Source organism: Rattus norvegicus, chromosome 9 (genome assembly GCF_021556685.1).
Source record: "Rattus norvegicus strain SHRSP/BbbUtx chromosome 9, alternate assembly SHRSP_T2T, whole genome shotgun sequence".
Classification (NCBI taxonomy): Eukaryota; Metazoa; Chordata; class Mammalia; order Rodentia; family Muridae; genus Rattus; species Rattus norvegicus.
Window position 1 is genome coordinate 46,704,690 of NC_141542.1, and position 20,851 is coordinate 46,725,540.

The following is a 20,851-nucleotide window of genomic DNA, read 5'->3' on the forward strand; positions in this document are numbered from 1 at the left end:
GGTGGGAAGGACCATTGAGACCAAATCTGAAAATGTAGTTCTGGCTTCTCTGGAACTTCTTATGAAGACCATACTAGGCTCAACATCACAGAGATACACTTTCTTCTGCCTTCTGAATTCTAGCAATAAAGTTGTATAAGACAATATGAGGACCGGGGGGAGTTAGAGTTTTATCTCCATGATGGAATGCTTGTCAGGCACAAGCATGGCCGTGGGGTTGGTCCTCATTTCAAGGGAAAAAAACAAAAGACCAAGTGCTTGGTTACATATGGGTACTGGGAGGAATAGACAAGAAGCGCACTATGCCTGGTAAACTTACATATTTAAATGTAAAGCATTGTAGCTTTAGAAAGATTTAATGAACACCCACTGCTGCCTGATAATGAGCAACTGAATTGAGTAAAAAGATAACATAAAATTCTCATATGATAATATACAGGTGCATACACACAGTTGTCTAACCTAAGCTGAGTTCACGATTTGTCATTTTTTGCATAATAACTGACAGAACATATATGCCTACATTGAGTTGACACAAAGTTTCTTTACAATTATAGTCTTGAGAAAAATACAAGAATAGATAACTTTCAGTGGAAAATACTAAAGTATACTTCATTTATTTTTAATAAGAAAATTTCCCAGCACACTTTAGATGACTATGTGACAAATTGTTCAGTCATCAAAGTAAGATGCATAGATAATTAGGGCTTTCATCTCTGAGCCTTTCAGACGCTGCTGAATTCTTGGGAGGCTCTTCTCTGTTGACGTGGAATATCGCTCAGCAAGCCAGAGTGCTGCAGAGCATGCCCTCAGCTTGACCCATCTGCACAGCTCATTGCAGCTGTTTGCAGAGATACGGAAGAACATCTGTGGGATAGAAAGTGAAGGCTATAAATCGGCATCATCAAAAACAGAGGAGTCAGGATGTGTGTAAGTAGATATTTCTTCCACAAGTACGTTCTAGGGCTAAATGGAAATACTTCTGAATAAGCCAAATTCTTGGTTAGATAATTTTCTTACTCCATGTGGGTAAGTAATTCCAGATGTGTTCTATGATCTTTGTCCTATGCATCCTTGACTCTTCCTTTGGCAAAATAAAAGTTCTTCCTATTTTGAGTAGTACAATTCCTTTTGTACAATTGCAATGCTGAATGCACAGCCTTACTATGCCAATGGGGCTAACAAGACCATTTTGATCTATAGAGAATATGGCAGTACATGACTAAGTCCAAAAATGTAATTCAGTCTCAAAAGACCTCCTAATATTTGTGTGTCAACATGTTCCCTGGTACCCTTTGCCTGCTCCATGGCTGCAGCACTCTGTTGAGCGGCAGACAGTTTGGTTTTGTTTCCATATTTGAAGAATCAAGCTCAGCTTTCAAGACTGGTTAGATCTATTCTTTGACATTATTAAGATAAAAAAAATACCAAAATCTTGTATAGACAATATCCTTTGTAGAATAATAGAAGGAAACTTTCGCAATCATTAGAATATTCTGAAGCACGTTTAATAAAAACATATAAGAAACTATTAGCATTTATATTGTGAGAGATTTTCAGATTTCTTCTAAGAAAGAGTTCTTGCATTGAAATGATTTCTCATGAAAATTTCAACACATTTAAAAATCTCATTTTCTTACAAAAACTATAGGGAGACCACCACATAGGAGAGAATCGCGTTGTCACTGCTAAGTCACAGCAAACGTTCCAAAAAGAATAAGGGAATGTCTTATCCAATTTGATATCCCATCTTCATAAGCTGTGCCAATTCTAAAAGTTATTTGGAGTTCAATCTTAAAACGAAAATAAAGTATTTTCCTATTTTTGTATTTAAAGTAGTGGGTTGTTGGGTTTGAGGCTATGAGGCAATTTAAGAGATAAGTTCCATACATGAAAATAGTGATGTAGTTTGGGGATGTTTATAACCATTCAGATTAAGTCTCTCAATGCTGAAAAAAAATGTTTGCTGACAGAAATAGCATGAACTTGCTAAAAGTTGGTTCTGTTGCTCCAAGTTCAAGTGTGTTTAAAATAAAAGTAAAATGACATAGAGAATGGAAGGATATTGAAAATATATGCATAGGTCATATATCCTCCAAAAGGAATCAAATTATAAGGCCAATCAATTATCATATATAACATATACTAAAAAACGTGAAGTTATCACTAGAGACCATCAAGAGCAAGCAAAGATTTCATTTCACATTTGGTGGCTGACTTGTCTGTGTGAACAAAACCACATGAGTGTTCTTTTATTTACTTTATTAGAAAAGGGCAATTTTTATGTTATGCAATCATTGACTATTACAGACTATAGTGAGGTAGATTATAGATGCACACACACACACACACACACACACACACACACACACACACACACTTGACTCACTTTCTTTTACTACTAGCATATTTTTATTATTTAAACCAAATCTAGTCTATGCCACCCAAGTCCATATTAATAGCAAAGTCTAAATTCTTGCCCTTCTTTCATTTGAAAGGAACTGTGATTTTTCATAATTCAAAATGGTTGTTTCTATTTCTAGTCTTTCACAAGAATGTTAAGAAGTGGACTCATGTACAATGTCCCAGAAACAGGAGAAGAGAATACTAGGAAGGATGGGTTGAAACCAGTGCCCTCCCACTCAGGCTCAGTGTCTCTGGTTTCACATCTGTTCATTTTACCAGCTTCATGTGGACCCGCACCCCCATCCAGCTTTTTTTAAATTAATCATTCAATACGTTTACATCTCAAATGATATCCCACTTCCTGGGTAACCCTACACCAACTCCACATCCCACATCCGCCCTGCCCACTCCCGTTGTTCACCTGTATGAGAGTGCTCCCCACCCACCCACACTCTCCTGCCTCATCGCTCCAGCCTCCCCCTACAATGGGTCATCAAACCTCCCAAGAACCAACAGCCTCCCCTCCAGTTGCTGTCAGGCAAGGCAATCCTGTTACATACGTAGCTGGAGCCATTCCTTTTAAATTATGATCACAGCCTGAATCTCTCGGTCCTTCCTTTCCTCTATTCCTTTTTATGGTACACATTTGGTTTTTCTTCATCGTATCCTTTCTATCTAGTCATTACTCCTCATTTAGGATCTCAGTATGCATCCTCCAGAAGTTTGTTGATATGTTTTAAAACTGCTAAGGCATTCTTTTTTGTGAGATTCGATCAGATTTAATCATTATCGTCTTCATCCTCCTCCTCCTCATCTATTACTGTTGTTACATCATATGAGTGTCAGGCTCCCTGGTGAAGCCCATCTCTTATGGGCTTTTCTGAGTATCCCTTCCAGATATCTTGAACTGAAGAAGGTTAGCGGCAACCCTTCCGGACCTTCTCAGTTTGCAGTTCTGTGGTCCAGGCTGCCAGAGAGGTGCTGATGACGCGTGTGGTTGGTTGATCAAAGACTTTGTGAAAACTGCTATAACCGTATTAAATAATATGAGTGGAATGGAGACCTGGGATGTCAAAACATGGGTGAATTACCTCTGATTGTACATCTCCAGGCAGTACCCCAATGAGCAAAACATAGAGTCTAGCATGCAGCAAATGCAATTAGCCCGTGCTTAAGTAGGGTAAGTAACTTAAGCCTCTTTGATATAATCCTTCCTTTTTATTATGTATTTTTTCTTATTTCTACCCTAGTCTGTGATGCTGGTAGTGTTACAGATCTTTTTGTTGGGGGAAGTTGCTTCTACCTTCATCCTTACACCGACCACCAGTATGTAAGGGCACCACTTTGGTTTGTATAGTTATCCTGCAGATATTAAGCATTGCGATGTTAACTCTTTAAATTCCATATTCGAAACTGTAACTCATTTTGATTTTTCTTTTGCAGGGTTATAAAATGACATGGCTATTCACGATGTGGAGTTTTATCTTAAAACGTCTCGTTTAGTAACCATTCTCATATTATCTTTATAAGGTCAGATATTCCTTCTCAGTTCTCATAAATTTTACTTGTTTGGTGTTGCAGTTTAATAGAGTGGTTACGCATTTCCAGGATAAAATGCATTACTAAATATTTTTGAAACGATCTTTTTCTTGTTCCTTGCGATAATGATGTTTAAGGTCATACTGTGATTGAGCAATCAATTTTATTGAGCATAAGTAGGTGATGAATAAGTAAGAAAAGCATATCGAATAGGATAGAAATAACTGCATTGTATGAAAGCTACACACACACACGCACACACACACAACACACATACACACACAAGCAATACTGCTCTTTTATGTGTGTCTTTTAGAATTTTGAATGTCAGTCTTAAAGACCTATGCTGACAGTCGTACAGTTATAAGAACATTCATTCTAAGTCACATAGTGTTATTTAATGTAATGCTTTTTAGAGGTTAGAACACATTCATATAATCCATAAGGTTTTCTGAAATTCAGCACTTGTTTACTGTACATGCAGGCTTTACCTCTCACAGGGACTTTTAAGATGGGATTTTTGGTCATCACTGAGGCTTAAACTCAAATGTTAAATTAATTTGTTCCCCCATAGGCAAAAATGGAGAAGGGATGTAGGCCTTTGTGCATGCTACCTTGGTAACCTTTGTGGAGAATAAACTGGACCCTCTCCCAGACCTTTAGCAGAAACTCGTTCTTTCCATCAATCCATAGAACCTATGTTTTTGGAAGATTGTCATATGTACTATACAAAGAGTTTCAGTGTTGTCCTGTCTGATCTTTATTTTTGCTTATCTTCCGGAGGTAATTATCTTCAGAAAAGTTTCTACTAAACCGTATTGTGGTTAAATATGCTTAAAATAAGCCACTTGGGGTTAGACTCCAAAAGTGCGAGGCAACACCGGATGCTTATTTGCGTTGAACTATTTTGCCTTCCTGTGAATTTCCACTTTGTTGACTATAAAAGTGAGAGATATATACAAACATATAGACATATATTCACATTTGAACATATATCTTTAACATTGACAAAATTGTATTACATACACACACACACACACACACATACGATTCACAGACACAAGAAGTTACTTAGAAAGTAGTATGACTTCTATTTTAATGCTAGTATTTTGAGCGATCAAGAGAGATAAGTAGGCTGAATAATATCTCGGTTATATGCTACTTTTTATATAGCTTCACATTGTAATTTAAACCACTAACTTTTAAATTTAATTCTTTTTTTACCCGGTTTTCCAATAGTTTTAGAACTAAAATTCTAGGTTCAAAAATTTTAAATTTCTGTGTCATAATATTTGTATGAATTGTAATTTATTGAAACAACAGTTTACTACTGTCTATATTTCCATAAAAATACAAGAATATGAAGTGGAATCTTATACTCTATCAAACTGATTGCTTTATATAAACAAATTGGATTTCCAGAGGAAGCTCAGCTCTTTCAATATATCCCAAATAGTACTGTGAATACGAACCAGAAAGCCAATACGAATGATTACAAGACCTCAAATGAGTGGTAGGTGTTTACAGACCTTTTGCCAAGACATGGCACCGGAGACTAGATCTCCTTTGGCTCCATTGGTGTGGAGTCAATTACACACATGCCCGTTATATAACTGCTTACTGTGAACTCCTTCAGCATGCACTTGTACACTGAATAACAGTCACAGTTTATCAGTACAAATAATAAATGTGTAAGATGAGAACTTGTGTTCATTTCCTTTCTGAAGTCAATTTGTATTTTGGTGAAAAGCTGCTCATTCTGTGGGTTTGCAAATTGGTTACTTTGTAACCCTTTAGCTCAAACACTTGACCTTTAAAAATCTAGTCATTTTGCATAAAATCCCAGATGTGCACATGTTTAAACCAATGTGGAATATTTAGTATCACAAGATCACTAATTCAATTTCTGTCTACAACCTTTTCCTTCCTGAACTAGAACATTTAATAAGTTATTTGATAATTATGTAAACAATGTTTTGTATAAATTTTACATTTAATGATTTGATGAAGCGTATACTTTTGAATTAAATAGGAATCCTTAAAGCCTGCAGCGTAGTGTGGATGAAGAGATACGATTCAGCCCTAATAGCAAAGTCTAAGTTGAATGAGATTATAAACCATTTAACATTTAAACTTACAGTTAGTAATTTTTGGATAATAAAGTCTAATATTTAAAATCTCAAAAAAACTACCACAGGTATTCTCCGCAATGAAAAAAAATGTTTTTATTATTATAGCCTTTTCTTCTGTGCCCTTAAAAATATTTCTTTCCTTTTACTTTCTGTTTGAAAGGCTTAGCATTAACTTGACAGACTTAAACAATGTCTAAGAATAAATGCAGAAAGTATTATGATTCCATCCACATGTTCATTTCAACAGGAATTCAACTAGACACTGAATATGGTGGTGGCACAGGACTTTAATCCAAACACTCTGCAAGCTGAGCCAAGTGCATCTTTAGGATTTTAAAGCAAGGTTGGACTACAGAGAGAGTTCCACAACCGTCAGAGCTACAGAGAAACCCTGTCACTAAACATACAAAAACAACAACAACAACAATTACAAAAAGTAATTTCTCTTAATACATAAATACTGAAAAAATAATATTTGTCAGTATTAATTTAACCGAGTTGAATGACCAAGCAGTACTAAATAATTTATAAATGACTAAATGCAACATCAAAGGGATGATGTAATTAGAAATCAGACATGTGACTTCCATTTTACCCTAGACTTTATTACATTTAAAATGTTGGTTACATCAATAGTAGACTAAAATCTGAAAGTAAAAGACAAGAATAAAACTAAAATTAGACAACAGGGCGCTAAGAAATAGGCATTTAATGGTAAGCCTTTCTGTATTATATATACATGGCTATATACAAATTAATTTGAAATTGTGCTAAATATGATAGCTAAAATTCAAAGACCTAAAAGTTTTCAAATTGCTTTCATCTTGTTACAACAATCTGTACAATCAGGCTTGCTCATCGGTGTCATTCATGTTCAGCTCACATTTGCTCAGTCCTGCAGGTGACTTTAATGTGTGCGTCTTTTAACATTACTAGAAGACACTCTGTCCTGACAAAATACGTGCTCTACTTCTTCTCTCAATCTGTCTGCCCCTTCGTCTACATTCCCTGGGCCTTATGTACAGGGATGTTTTTCTAGATGTATCTATTCCAACCAGGGTCCACAATTCTACATTGGTTACAGTTTCATGTAGTAGTGTCTGAATGTTGCAAACAGAAATTTTCTTGATGAAAGATAAAGACTATATTCATCTGTAGTTGTAAGAACAAATTAAAACAAATCATCATTCGTGTTATAATGTTTTAATAAAGCAGTTGTTATAGGTTTTCCTCTAATAGCCATGATTTCACTGGCACTGAGTAGTTCCTTATGTTTCCAGCTAGATATGATCTCCCTCTTATTGAATGGGATTGATGACTATCTTAGGGTTTTACTGCTGTTAATGGATACCATGACCAATGCAAGTCTTATAAAGAAAACATTTAATTGGGCTGGTTTACAGGTTCAAAGGTTCAGTTTATTATCATCAGGGTGAGAATATGGCAGGCAGCTAGAGTGAGGGTCTTAAGCCCATGGCCAGAGTGACACACCTACTCCAACAAGATTATACTTCTTGGTAGTGCCACTCCCTGGGCCAAGCATATACAAACCATCACAATGACTCAACATACGTAGAAAACTGTAGACAGCTTAGGAAGAACTCATCAACTGGTTGTCCAGCACCAGTCAACTCTAATGATCTCCATACATACACTAGCAATGGTCTTTTCTACCAGAAGCTGTGGCAGGGTCATTCCTTTATTGAGTGAATAATGGAAACATAACAAGGTAACATTAACTCCATTCAATACATATGTCCAGTTTACATCAGTGACAAAAGGGCTTTGTTTGCCTATTATGTATGTCACATTATCTTTTAACTAGGAGTTGAATACATGCCCCTATAGAAGAACCCCATGAAGATATTAATCACTGTGTTATGATGAACTACTAAGCTGTCACAGCTCACTGCTTCACAAACAACTTGTTATCAGGCATTTTAAAATATTCTTTACTAAAATCATTTTTTATCTGTCTCCCTGGATCCATCGATTTAAAACCTACTCATGCCCACACGTGGGTATTTACACAGTTCAGTGCAGGGAATCAAATAATAATGTGATAGAGGTTAATTATACATTTAAACCCATTTGCTTTCATCTTAACTTTTAGAATTATTCTCTGTAAATGATGACTCTTGAATGTTTGTAAAATTCAAGCTGTGTGTCTATAAACCATGGTATCTTTAAAGAAGTGTATATGAAGATTCAATATATAGCATTTGATGACACCAGTTATCATTCACATTTACTTATCAGTGGTAATACACAGTTGTAAAGCACAAATAGCAAAGAAAAATAATTTTCAAACTACTCCTTTCTTTGTTGTTCATGTTTTACTTTATTGTTGTTCTTACCACTAATTTAATCCATTTCTTCTCAAAGAACTGTGTTTCCAACCACATTTCTTTCTTTCTCAAAATCTAGTTAGTGTACATATTTTAAAATCTTTAAGTCAGCACTAAGCAAATAATACTAAGAATAGTAGTTTTATGAATATTGTAACTTCCAACAAAATATACTATTGAAAACTAGCCAGAAAATGAAAATTTTCTTCTTGAACTCTCCATGGTAAATGAAAACATAGCACTTGCATATACTTTGTTTTAAGAAGATGGGAGATATTATCCATCAAGAAATATATGGTTACATTCAGGACAGCTCAGGATAGGAATGTGAAATCATTACAAAGACAAGGAGATAAGGCAATCATTTAAGGGGCCCACTTATTTCTACTCACATTGAAATATTAATGGCTTAAGATATCATTTTATACTTTGCAAAGACTTGGAACTGGAAAGATTATAACATTAAGTTTGTCATATTAAAACTTTTATCTCTAGACTTAATAGTGTTCATGGAAATAGAAGATTAAGTTGAAAACACTACTGATTTTTTAAGTTAAATTTTCTCATTTATTTTAGGTTCTATTGGCATTAGATTAAAAATCTTATCATAAACGATTAATAGGAGTATCATGAAATTTACTGGGGTTTTTTTTTTTTTGCCATCACATTAAATGTACTTTACTGTGATTCACTACCAGATCATACATATTCAGCTATAAGTTATCCCAAATTATAAAATTACCAACAGCAATGTAATACAATAGCTTATGTGTGTTTTATTGCCATTTTTAATTAGATGTGTGCATGTGTGCATGCGGATAATTTCATTTGAACGCTGGTGTCTGCAGAGTCTAGAAAAAGGCAATAGGTCCCTTTGAGTTGCCTGATATGTGTGTAAGGATTTAAAGTATACTACTCTGGAGAAGCAGTATATGCTCCTAACTACTGAGCCATCTCCAGATGATAGAATAATTTAAATAAACAAATAAATATCTACATATATTTGCATATACATGTAATATATGTTACAGTTTAATACAGTTATATATTTTATGTCTAATATCATTACAATTAAATAGTATTAAAATTTTACTTTATGTCAATTCCTATATCAAGGCACAGAGCACTTTCATTTTATTTATTTTATTATATTTTCTTTGTCGTTTTCCATTAATTTATTTATTTATTCACTTTAGTTCCAATCATAGCCCCCTCCTCTTTTTCCAGTACTCCCCTCACAGTTCCCCTCTCCCTCACCCCTTCACTTCACCTCTAAGAAAGGGGAAGTCCCCCCTCCCCCACCCAGGGCGAGTACCAACACCATTTGCACCTCAACTTACTACAGGACTAGGCATATCCTTTCCCACTGATGCCAAGCACGGCACCCCAATTCGGGGAACAGGATCCAGAGGCAGGCAACAGAGTCAGGATAAGCCCTCACTCCAGTTGTGCGGGAACATACATGAAGATCAAGCTGCACTTCTGCTGCAAATGTTCAGGCTGTCTAGGTCGGACCCTAGTATGCTCATTGGTTGGTTGTTCCGTCTCTCGGAGCCACCAGGGGGCCACATTAGTTGACTCTATTTGTCTTTGGAGTCCCTTTCTATTCCGGTTTCCTCAGTCCTTTTCCCAAGTCTTCCACAAGACATCTCAAGCTCAATCGAATGTTTGGCTGTGGATCATCATTTGTCTGCATCTGTTTTGGTCAGTTGCTGAGTGGAGCCTCTTTATTGTAGGATTGCAAATATTGCATATAAAAATTTAATTAATTTACCTATGCTAGTTTTGAAAATATTTAGAATTCAAATGTGCCAGTAAGAATTTCTGTCTCACAGAGGTTAAATGTTGGTAATGTTAGAAGTAATTTTGAGCTGATACAGGAACACTTGTATTAATTCTGTGTAGGATCGTTCCTTGGGCAAGCAAACTGGATTACTTAAATGGGAGGATGAGAATGACCTGCATTCTATAAGCAATCTTTGCTTTCTGTTTCCAGATTGTGGAAACAAGGTGACCAGATGTTTAAAGCCCTCACTCCCTCAAATACCTAATTACCACAATGATACACAGACATACAAGTTAAAGCAAAATCTTAGTCCCTTAAGAAGAATTTACCAGATGATTTTATTGTTTATAATAGGAAAAATATGAAAATCAAAGAAATAAAGCAAAGCATTGTTATACTACCTTTTCTCTGCTAAAACAATTTTCATGGTATAACTCACTTTATCTTTATAGAAAGTGTCTTTATACTTATTTCACTGAATTTTCTACATTGTTTGACGTGTAAGGAATTATACACTATCATTCTGCAGAGCACCTACACTTAGAATCCACTACAAGGAGTACCAGGGATTTAGAGCACACATTATTTTGCTGAGTGGTTTGAGGAGTATTTAAGCTATCAAAAGTATCAGCTTTAAGAAAAATTATTTGCATAATGCTTGCATAGTGCTGAATTCAAACACATTTATTTATAAAAAGGGGGCATATTTTTAGAAAACTGCATGAATGCATAACACATATTGGGGAATTCTAGAGTTTAATAAACTCTTGAGAAGAAACAGTTTTATGTCCAAATCAGAGAAGTCAGTATTTTGAAAATAAATAAAACTACATTACCCAGAAAAGTTTTCTAATATCTAATCAATAAGCAAATCTTAAAAACATGTTTATATATAAGAGCAACTTGACACAAGCTGGAGTTAGCACAGAGAAAGGAGTCTCAGTTGAGGAAATTTCTCCATGAGATCCAGCTGTAACGCATTTTCTCAATTAGTGATCAAGGGTAGAAGAACCCAGCCCATTGTGGGTGGTACCATCCCTGGGCTGGTGGTCTTGGGTTCTATAAGAAAGCAAGCTGAGCAAGCCAGGGGAAGCAAGCCAGTAAGAAACATCCCTCCATGGCCTCTGCATCAGCTCCTACTTCCTGACCTGCTTGAGTTCCAGTCCTGACTTCCTTTGGTGATGAACAGCAATGTGGAAGTGTAATCTGAATAAGACTTTCCTCCCCACCTTGCTTCTTGGTCATGATATTTTGTGCAGGAATAGAAACCCTGACTAAGACAGCCACAAACCACTCCAATGGAAATAATTCCTTAATTAAGGTTCACTCTTCCGAAGGGACTCTAGTTTGTCTACAGTTGACAAAAAGTAACCAGGAAAGTCACTATTCTTAATTTAGGTTGTTTAATAGACAGTGCATTTTATTGAATTTTAGGGTTTTATGTTTCTATTAGAGACTTCTTTCTTTTTTAAATTTTCCATGCAAATATGAGTTAAATATTTTTTTAAAAAAAACTCATTTTTACAAAAGTTTTTAGTATTCTGTTATGGGAAAAAAAGTCCATACTGTCATTTGATTGGCACTGGAATTAACTCTTGAAGCTCCCAAGTTGTGTTGATGTGGGAACTTTTACCAGGAGCTCCGTGATACTTTCTCTCAGACCCCTCATAGCTTCCTTACAATAATGGCAGAATTTGGTTTTATCTCTCATCCTATATGAGATCATCAAGTCATGAGCCTTTCTTAGTTGAGATGTCAAAAGCAATACTCTCATATTCTACAGTAATTGCCCATTCAAATACATTCATGTGATCATTCGAAGCTCTGCAGCTGCAGGCATTCACTCGGTTATATTAAGTTGGACTTTCCGAAATGCAAGAAAATAGCATAGCACACATGCTTGGACACTATTTTCAACTCCCACGGTCTTATTTCAGCATCAGTCTTTCAGTGACTTTCCAGTGCTTATTCAACTGTTATAAGTACATGCTAATGGGATAGTCAACTTAGAGATTTTAGGCTACTTTTAATAAATGATTATAAAACATCCTACTAAATGTTAGCATCTGCCTTAAATTTTTCTGGTTTCTCTGAGAGATATTATTTAAATAGAAATGACTGAGGCTTGAGGCATCACTCAATGACCCTTACTTTGGGGGATACATGAGACACTGGGATTACTTCAGAATTAATAGGGGGTGTGTTAATTACACATAGCAAATACGTATAACTCAAAATGAGTCATATTTACACAAGATTATTTTGGTAATTTTGAGTACTTTAATAGACTTTGTTTGGGCCTTTTCCTGTCTTACACATGTTTTGCTTATAGATTATGATTTCTAATTTTGACTTTTTATTTTTTTATTTTATGTTTAATTTTGGTTTGTTTTCTGAAGAGAGAAAAAGAAAGAGCAGACAAGGAATTGGATGGGCCAGATGGTTGGGAGGACTTATGAATAATTGGCAGAGGGGAAACCATGATCAGAAAAAAAGAATGAATATATGTTTCTACAAGTATGTTTGCGAGGGTAAAAAGGACAAATTTAAGTCATTGTTACAAATTAGCAGATTTATTGCAAAGCTGTTTTCTAAAGATGAGTAAGAAAATCATGCTGCAAATCTTATTCCTATTTTGTACAACAAAAAACCATATGATTTATATGGGGAAAATTGATTGTTATATTTAGTCATGTATTTTATACCAAAGAGATCTCGTTACATATACATATATATATATATGTATATGGAAATATATCAATTTCCAAAAAATTCTCTAATTTAAATTATTTCTTTCTCAAGCATTTTAGATACAACTTACACAATATGTGCATGAACATCACACACCAGAAAAAATTTGTAATGTGCTTTTCAGAAGAGACCTCAGTGACTAAGATTTAATATTTATTATATTTATTATTTAATATAATTTCTAATTAAGAGAGAGTGGTGTGTGTGTGTGTGTGTGTGTGTGTGTGTATGAATAAACACACACATTAAACACATACATATGGATGCCAAAGTCATTATCCTTTAAAGCCACTGGAACTGTACTATGGAGGGTTTTAAGGTACTGGGAACAGAGCTTGGGTTCTTTGGAACAGAAGATGGTTCTACTAACCTCTAAACTAACATTTTTATCCCCAAACCACTCTAAATATTGAGTGTAGATGACTAAATTTAGTAGGGATATCAAAAAAGTACAACTAAGATTTTTCTAAATGAAATCACTCTAACTTTTAATGAATTATGAAGGGAGAAGAACAATAATACTTCAGAACAAGAGAGCTTAGGCTCTAATATTAATCAAAAAGAATACATCCACTTCTTCACATGTTTTTCTCAGTAAATATATTTTCTATCACTTCTTTCTACCTTAGTATGCAATATAACATTATGTGAGAAAACACCTTTATTGATCCCTATGCAGAACAGACGAGTTTACTGTCTCTGGAAATCTGAGACTGGTTATTTGCAAACACAACACAAGCTCTCAGCTGCAGAGCTGTGAGACTGGACACTCTACTTTGCTATGAGCCATTATCATTCTTTGATTGTCAAGGATTTTATTGTTTAAAAACATGATAACTATAGCATGCCAATGTAATTCTGCATAACTTTCCAAAACAAAGAATGTTTAAAAAAAATAAGTACTTATTGGATGTCAGTTCTTTGATTCCACACTGCAGCAATAGGAATCTTGCAAAGTAAGCCAACAGAGCTAGGGGATACACACAGTGTTTTCTGCACTTAAAGTGTTCCTAATGCATTGTGAAATGTTATTCTCTGTTCTTGAAGGATCCGTGAAGAGCAAAATTTCCCCAAGCCGACTTACTCTGAAGAATGATTACAGTGCTCAATAGCTCTGAGATGAGGATTAGGTAAAAGCTCTCAGGGTTTGTACAGGAGGAAAGTAAATAGAAGTATCATATTTGGGAAAATGGATTAATGGAGTAAGAGAACAAATAATGCAACTTGATGGGATGAAGGTTAAAACCATCCTCTCATAAGTCCTCATGGGCCTATAAATCCGTTGTAAGCCTTGTCTCAGATTCAACTTTCTTTCTTTCTTTCTTTCTTTCTTTCTTTCTTTCTTTCTTCCTTCCTTTCTTTCTTTCTTTCTTTGTTTGTTTCTTGTCTTCTTGGTTTCTTTCTTTCTTTCTTTCTTTCTTTCTTTCTTTCTTTCTTTCTTTCTTTGCTCTTTACTTCTTTCCTTAAGTACATTTGTGTGCTTTTCACCCATTGGCTTAAAAAGTGAACACATTGCACGTGTAATAACTAAGTCAGGGAATGATAATGTGTGATATGGAAATAATATCAGATGAGTTAAATATTTCATGAATTAATTTTGAACATTAGAAAAAAGAAAAGTGCCATGGAAGGGGCAATAAAGTATCAGAGTTATTTGAACACAGAATAATTTAGAACACAACCAAGAATGGGAAATCTTGCATGTGGAAATGGAATTTTGATGAGAAATTTAAACTACTGATAATTTGACAAAGGATAATTGGCAACTGATGGATGCTGGGGATAGGGAGTAGCCCAGCCTTAGGAGTTTGGCCACTGAGAGGTTCCTCATGTCCTCCTGGCTGTTGCCACGTGGATTACCACAGTTTGCATCCTCATGTACAGCATGAACTAGACTCAGTGAGTAAAAATAAGTACCAGAAAGCCGTAAAACAAAACACCCAGGCAATTTCTGAAAAGAATTAATGTGTCTGTGAGGAAATGAGATTAGAAGAAAGGAAGTTGCCAGAAGATGAAGCAACAGAAGTCGGTCAGTATGGTGTTTTGTAGAGTCAGGGCCTGTAATTGGTGCTTCGGCATGTTTGGCAGGGCACATGCTCAAAAGCCTAGTCCTACTCAGGGCCGAACTGAGGCACTATCTGGTCCAGACTGCAACTCTATCTGTTCTAAGAACACATTCACTTTTCCTCCGGTCTTTCTTTTGTCAACATTAAAAACCCCTTAGAAATCATGATGAGAGTGTTTTCATAGCTATTTGACAATGAAATGCATTTCTGCCTTGAGTTTCATGGGATAGATGCCTCTTCCACTGACAAGTTATACGTCTTGGATAGTTTGGATAACTGACAACTTTGGATTTGTGCGTTAGTTTGTAAACAGTAAAAATATTTTTTCCATCTTTTGTAGTGCATTTTGTGGTTGTAAATCCTGTGTGGCCACTTTAGTCTAAATTTGCATCGAAGGATAAAACTCATCAGCCTCCTTTCAATAATTTATTGAATGCTTCTCTCGGGATAGGATACGCTGTGCTGTGGTGCACAAAGGCAAACCTCAGAAGGCTAACACCACAGACATTTAGTTCTAGCTCACAGAAAATTGGTTGCAATTTTGCAGGAAGCCATGAAGAAATGCTTCCCTTTCCCCTGTTAATTGCTCAGTTGTCCCTGCGTAGTCCCTGAGCAATTAAGGTTATGTATAAACAAGATTCTATTTTTCTTTTATTTTTCTCTATATTTTCTAATTCCTCCATATTTCCATATAATGTATTTTGATCATATTTATCCACATTGCTCCCCATCACTCCTCTCAGACGCATCTCAACCTCAAATTCCTGTCCTCTTTCTTTTCATTTGTTTTTTTTAATATTGCTTTTGTTTGTATAATTAAATAACTTTCCCATTCTCTTTCCTGACTCCAGAATCTTTCATATAACCATTTTTTTCTCTCTTTAAATTTATGGCTTTTTAAATTAATTGATGCTAAATTGTTGCTACATGCATATACATATATGTGTATGTATGCATGTGTATCTGTGTGTTTATGTGTATATGTATATAAACACACATCCCTAAGTACAACCTGCTCAGTGTGTATGTTACTTGATTGTATAATTTCATGGCTGACAACTTAGTATATGATAACTAGTCGGTTCTTTCTTCATGGGGAAAGAATATTTTTCTTATTCTCAGCATTCTTCAGTTGCCTGTAATTCTTTGTATAGGTGTGAGGCCTCCTTTAGCCTTCTCTGGTCCAAATTAACATGTCTGTTACTGTCTTCCTTGTGTAACTGCTTACGCAGCCATCTTGATGAGACTCTATGGGTATAGTTTCTTTTTAACTAATCTGCTGACTCCATTTACACTGCCCCTATAATATTCAATGAGGCCCAATCTCTGGGGTATGGTCCACCAACCAGGAGCCATACTCTTAAAGAAATCTGTGCCTCACTCAGAAAACATTAAATCCCCAGAGCTACTCATCAAAGGATGGAGACTCCAAACCCCTTCACACTAAAGTTGACTGACTTTTATTGATACTATGCAGGTCTATGCAAGCAATCACACCCTCGGTGAGTTACTTAACACAGCGGTTGGTCTTGTCATATCCAATGAAATAATATTTATCTCCTGTCCCATTTTTAAAACTGGATTTATTAAATACTTCTGCCTTTTCTCTTGCTCTAACCATTTCTGAGTATGCCTTACCGCAATATATGTCATCATGAGATTTACTCACTAACATATATTGAGGCTAGTATTCTGTATTGTCTATAATTCAATCCAAATGATAATTGAACCCAATGAGTCAAGTTATTTGTTATCAAGATCCTCCCATAAGTAGTAGAAATCATATTAGCCAGTTCCTGAGAGTTTTAAAGCAAAAAACATGAATTGGAATTGTGACATGAATTATATTGAAATTTTCATCATTATGTAAAAGCTGATAAAAATGTTTTACAGTGTACTATTGGGAAACATAGCCTTTGTCTGGTAGACTCTAATCCCTTTGCTTGTTGCTAATTTTCTTGTGTCACACAGGATGAGGTTTATTTTGGACTGAATTACTTAAATACCATTTTGATGATGTAGCAGGCTTTATACTGAGATTGCTCGTGTATACATGCACATATTAAGGTGAATCTGAAATTGACAAACAAGCACTCTGCAGCTGACCTGTATGTATTAGCCTTTTATATCCATTTTATCATGAAAATTACCTTATTATGTAATTTTACTTCCTTAAGGACCTTTTATAGCTTTGGTTCACAAAAGCAGTTTGAAATAATCTGGTGCAAGAATTATAATTAACAAACATTCTACTTTAGAATCACACATTTATCATTTTTATGAAAAGTGAATGTGCATAACATCTATAACTCTTCATTTTTTATTGTATTTTAAAATCGTCTTGATTGTCTGAGTCTAGCATTTGAACTCACTGTAGAGTGCTGGGAAACAATTTTAACAATAAGCAGTTTCTCTTGTATTTCTTCCTATATTAATTCATTTTACGTATCCCCTGCAGGACTTATTGACAGTTTAATTAAAGCTTTATTATTGTGGTCTATGCACAAACCAAAAATGCAACAAGGGATGTAGCCATGTGAAACTGAAACATATTGATGGTCACGGATCCATCTGTGCTCTGCCCATCCACGGTAGGTCAATATGGCCCTTGTCATTCCTCTTGTTCTGAGACTTCCTTCAACAAACTCCATTGCATGCATTTGAGATTACATCCTAGTTGCTCCTTTCTGGATGGTCTGCTGTAATGTTTGCTTTCTTATTACGGTTAGTATTTTATTTATCACCCTTCAATAGGCACTTCCTTGAAAATGGATACAGATTAATTAAGAATTACATTAATATATTCTTAGTGATGTTATCTATTCAAATGCTAATGGATAATTGTAGCAATGTTCATTATAAAATATAAATGTAAAGTGTCTTTGACTTAATGCGAGCTATTAAATCCCATAAATGTCTGAGTGCTCCCTGGAGAATTTCAAAAATAAACTGCTCAAAATAGCTAGTGGGGGCGGGAACCTTACTGCTGTTTTTCTGCTTAAAAAAAGGTTTTAAATTTTCTTTTTCCTCATTTTATATGTATAGATACATTGCTTGTATGCATGTGATGTGTGTGTTGCAAGAGTGTCTGGTGAATGAGGGAGACAGAAGACTCTGTCCGAACTGGGAGCTAACAGGCAATTGTTAGCTACAGTGTGAGCACTGGGAATCAGACCCCAGTCCTCTGCAACAGCAGCCATGACCCTGAACATCTGCAACAGCAGCCATGACCCTGAACATCTGCAACAGCAGCCATGACCCTGAACATCTGCAACAGCAGCCATGACCCTGAACATCTGGGCCAGTTCTCCAGCTTCACTTTTGCTACTTTCTTTTAAGCTTTTAAAATAAAGTCATTTGTCTAAAGGGAGGAAAGGAGCAATGAATAATCACAGGTTATTTGGATTTTTTAAAATTATTTTTAAAGAAAATAACAAGTAGTTTTCAGAGATACCAACAATATTCAAACAAAACTAATTTTGGAAAAACATTTTTTCCTATGTTTAAGTGGATTCTTTTGAGAACAGAGAAATGGCTTTGTGGAAAGAATGCTTACCAAACAAGCAGGAGGACCTATGATTGAATAAACAGGACCCATGTGAAAGTAACACTTGGCTCTATATTCTTGCAACATGAACATTGAGTATAGAAGCAGGCAGGTCCCAAGAACATGTAATCCAGTCGCCTAGCCAAACCAGTGAGCTACAAGTTCAGAGAGAGAGGGCTTGTCTTGAAATAATGAAGTAGAGTAAAGGAGGCAGATGATGTTTTTCCTTCTCTGGCCTGTTTCCACATGCCTGGGGATATGTACATACATGTATGTACATGTGAATATGCACTCAACACAAAATACATGAATGTATTCTCTTGGAGATGGGAAGAGGAATAGAATGAAGAACAGTGGGAGGGCAAATGGGGAGGGGAGATAATGTCTGGACTCTAAAAAGATTCAAGAATGATAATTTAAATAAAAAGAGAAAAGAAAAAGCAAAGTAGAGGAATTGGTAGGTAGATAGAGTCACATGGGTCTTGAGACATATTAGGATGTAACGTGTCACTTATATTGGAACTATTAGACAAGAAAGAATATTGGAAGAGAACTGAGAGAGACAGGCTTCTCTGCAGATCAACTATGTTGACAACTCTTGACTTTGAAATGGAGAGTACTGAGGGATGCTCTGATTTCCCTTTTCAAATCTTTTTCTCCGGGGAAATACAAAATGGACATAAGACCTGACAGCTGAGTCAATAAGTTCTGAGAGCTGTTACTTAACTGTGGCAAGCTTTTAAGTATTATATCATGGTGACAGGACAGAAGGAAGAAAAATAACCTTCTGTATGGCTAGTGGCTAGTTCGCCACAGAAGAAAGGGAAGGTGTTAGAAAACAAAGCACCTTGGGGCTTGGAGAATATAATGAATAAAAGGTGGACTGGGGGGAGGGGTGGTGTAGAACTGCACTGATGTCCCTTAGTCTGAATTTTCTCAGTTCTGAAATAATGATAACACTACTGGCTGATAGGAATTAACTAGAAGAATTTTTTACTTTATATTGTTTTCATGTTGTTTTACAGTATTCATGAATATCTGCCTAAGTATGTACTCATTGAAGATGCCAAAATGCACTTCAATATATACACTTAAGCACATTTATACCTATAAAACTTTGTATGACTAATTTACTAGTTATTATTAATATTATTATTATTAATGGTAGTAGTAGCAGTAGCAGTAGTAGTAGTAGTAGTAGTAGTAGTAGTGTTAAAGCAAATATTCAAAGCGTATTCTCAAAACCACTTTTTTTACATTGAATACTTTTATTTACATTTCAAATGTTATTCCCTTTCCTGTTTTCCTGGACATAAGCCCTCTATCCCCTTTCCCTCCCCTTCTTCTATAAGGGTGTTCCCCTCCCCATCCATTTTCAACCACTGATAAGCTTATAGAAGCCAACTGCATGCATACCCATGAATTGTTTTAAAAAGTTTAACGTATAATTCAAGTACAGTGTTCTTAAATGTGAAATAGTGCTAAAATTGTTAATATGTGATTATCTGGATAAATGTTAAGAATATCAAAATAAATTATCAAAAATATATAACCTGTTTGTGAACTTATTTACAATAATATTTAATTTCTATTTTAAATTGAATTGACTTATGAACGTTTAGTTTGTCATTTCTGTCTCTTTCTGTTGCTATTGTTGTGATCAAATATCATGACCCAAAGCAGTTTTAAGAGGAAAAGGTTTATTTCAGCTAAGGACTCTCAGGTTACACTATTTACCGAGGACTTCAGGGCAAGCAATCAGGGCAGAAACCTCGAGGCAGTACCTGAAGCTGAATCTGTGAAGGATACTGATGACTGGCTTACTACTCATGGCTTGCTGAGAATGCTTTCTTCCACAGCTCAGAACCAACTGGCCCAGGATTGGGACTACACAAAATAGACTGAACAATCAATCATTATTAATCAAAATAATGCCCAGTGCATTTACATGTAATTTTCTGCTGGCATTTCTCAAGTGTGTCACACTCTACCTAAATACATCTAGTTTGTATCAAGTTGTCATAAAAGACTACATTTCTTTTCATCAATCTATTTATTAGTCATCAGAAATGCTCAGATGTATAAAACCCATGACTGAGTTCACTGATTTGTTTTTCTAAAGAGATAATAGAATATTCAAAAGCATAAGTTATAAAATTTATTTGGCTAGTTAATAGTGAAAAAGATTCACAAACTATTGGATATATTATTATTATTATTATTATTATTATTATTATTATTATTACTGTGATGTAGTTTGAGGCCAAAGACATACA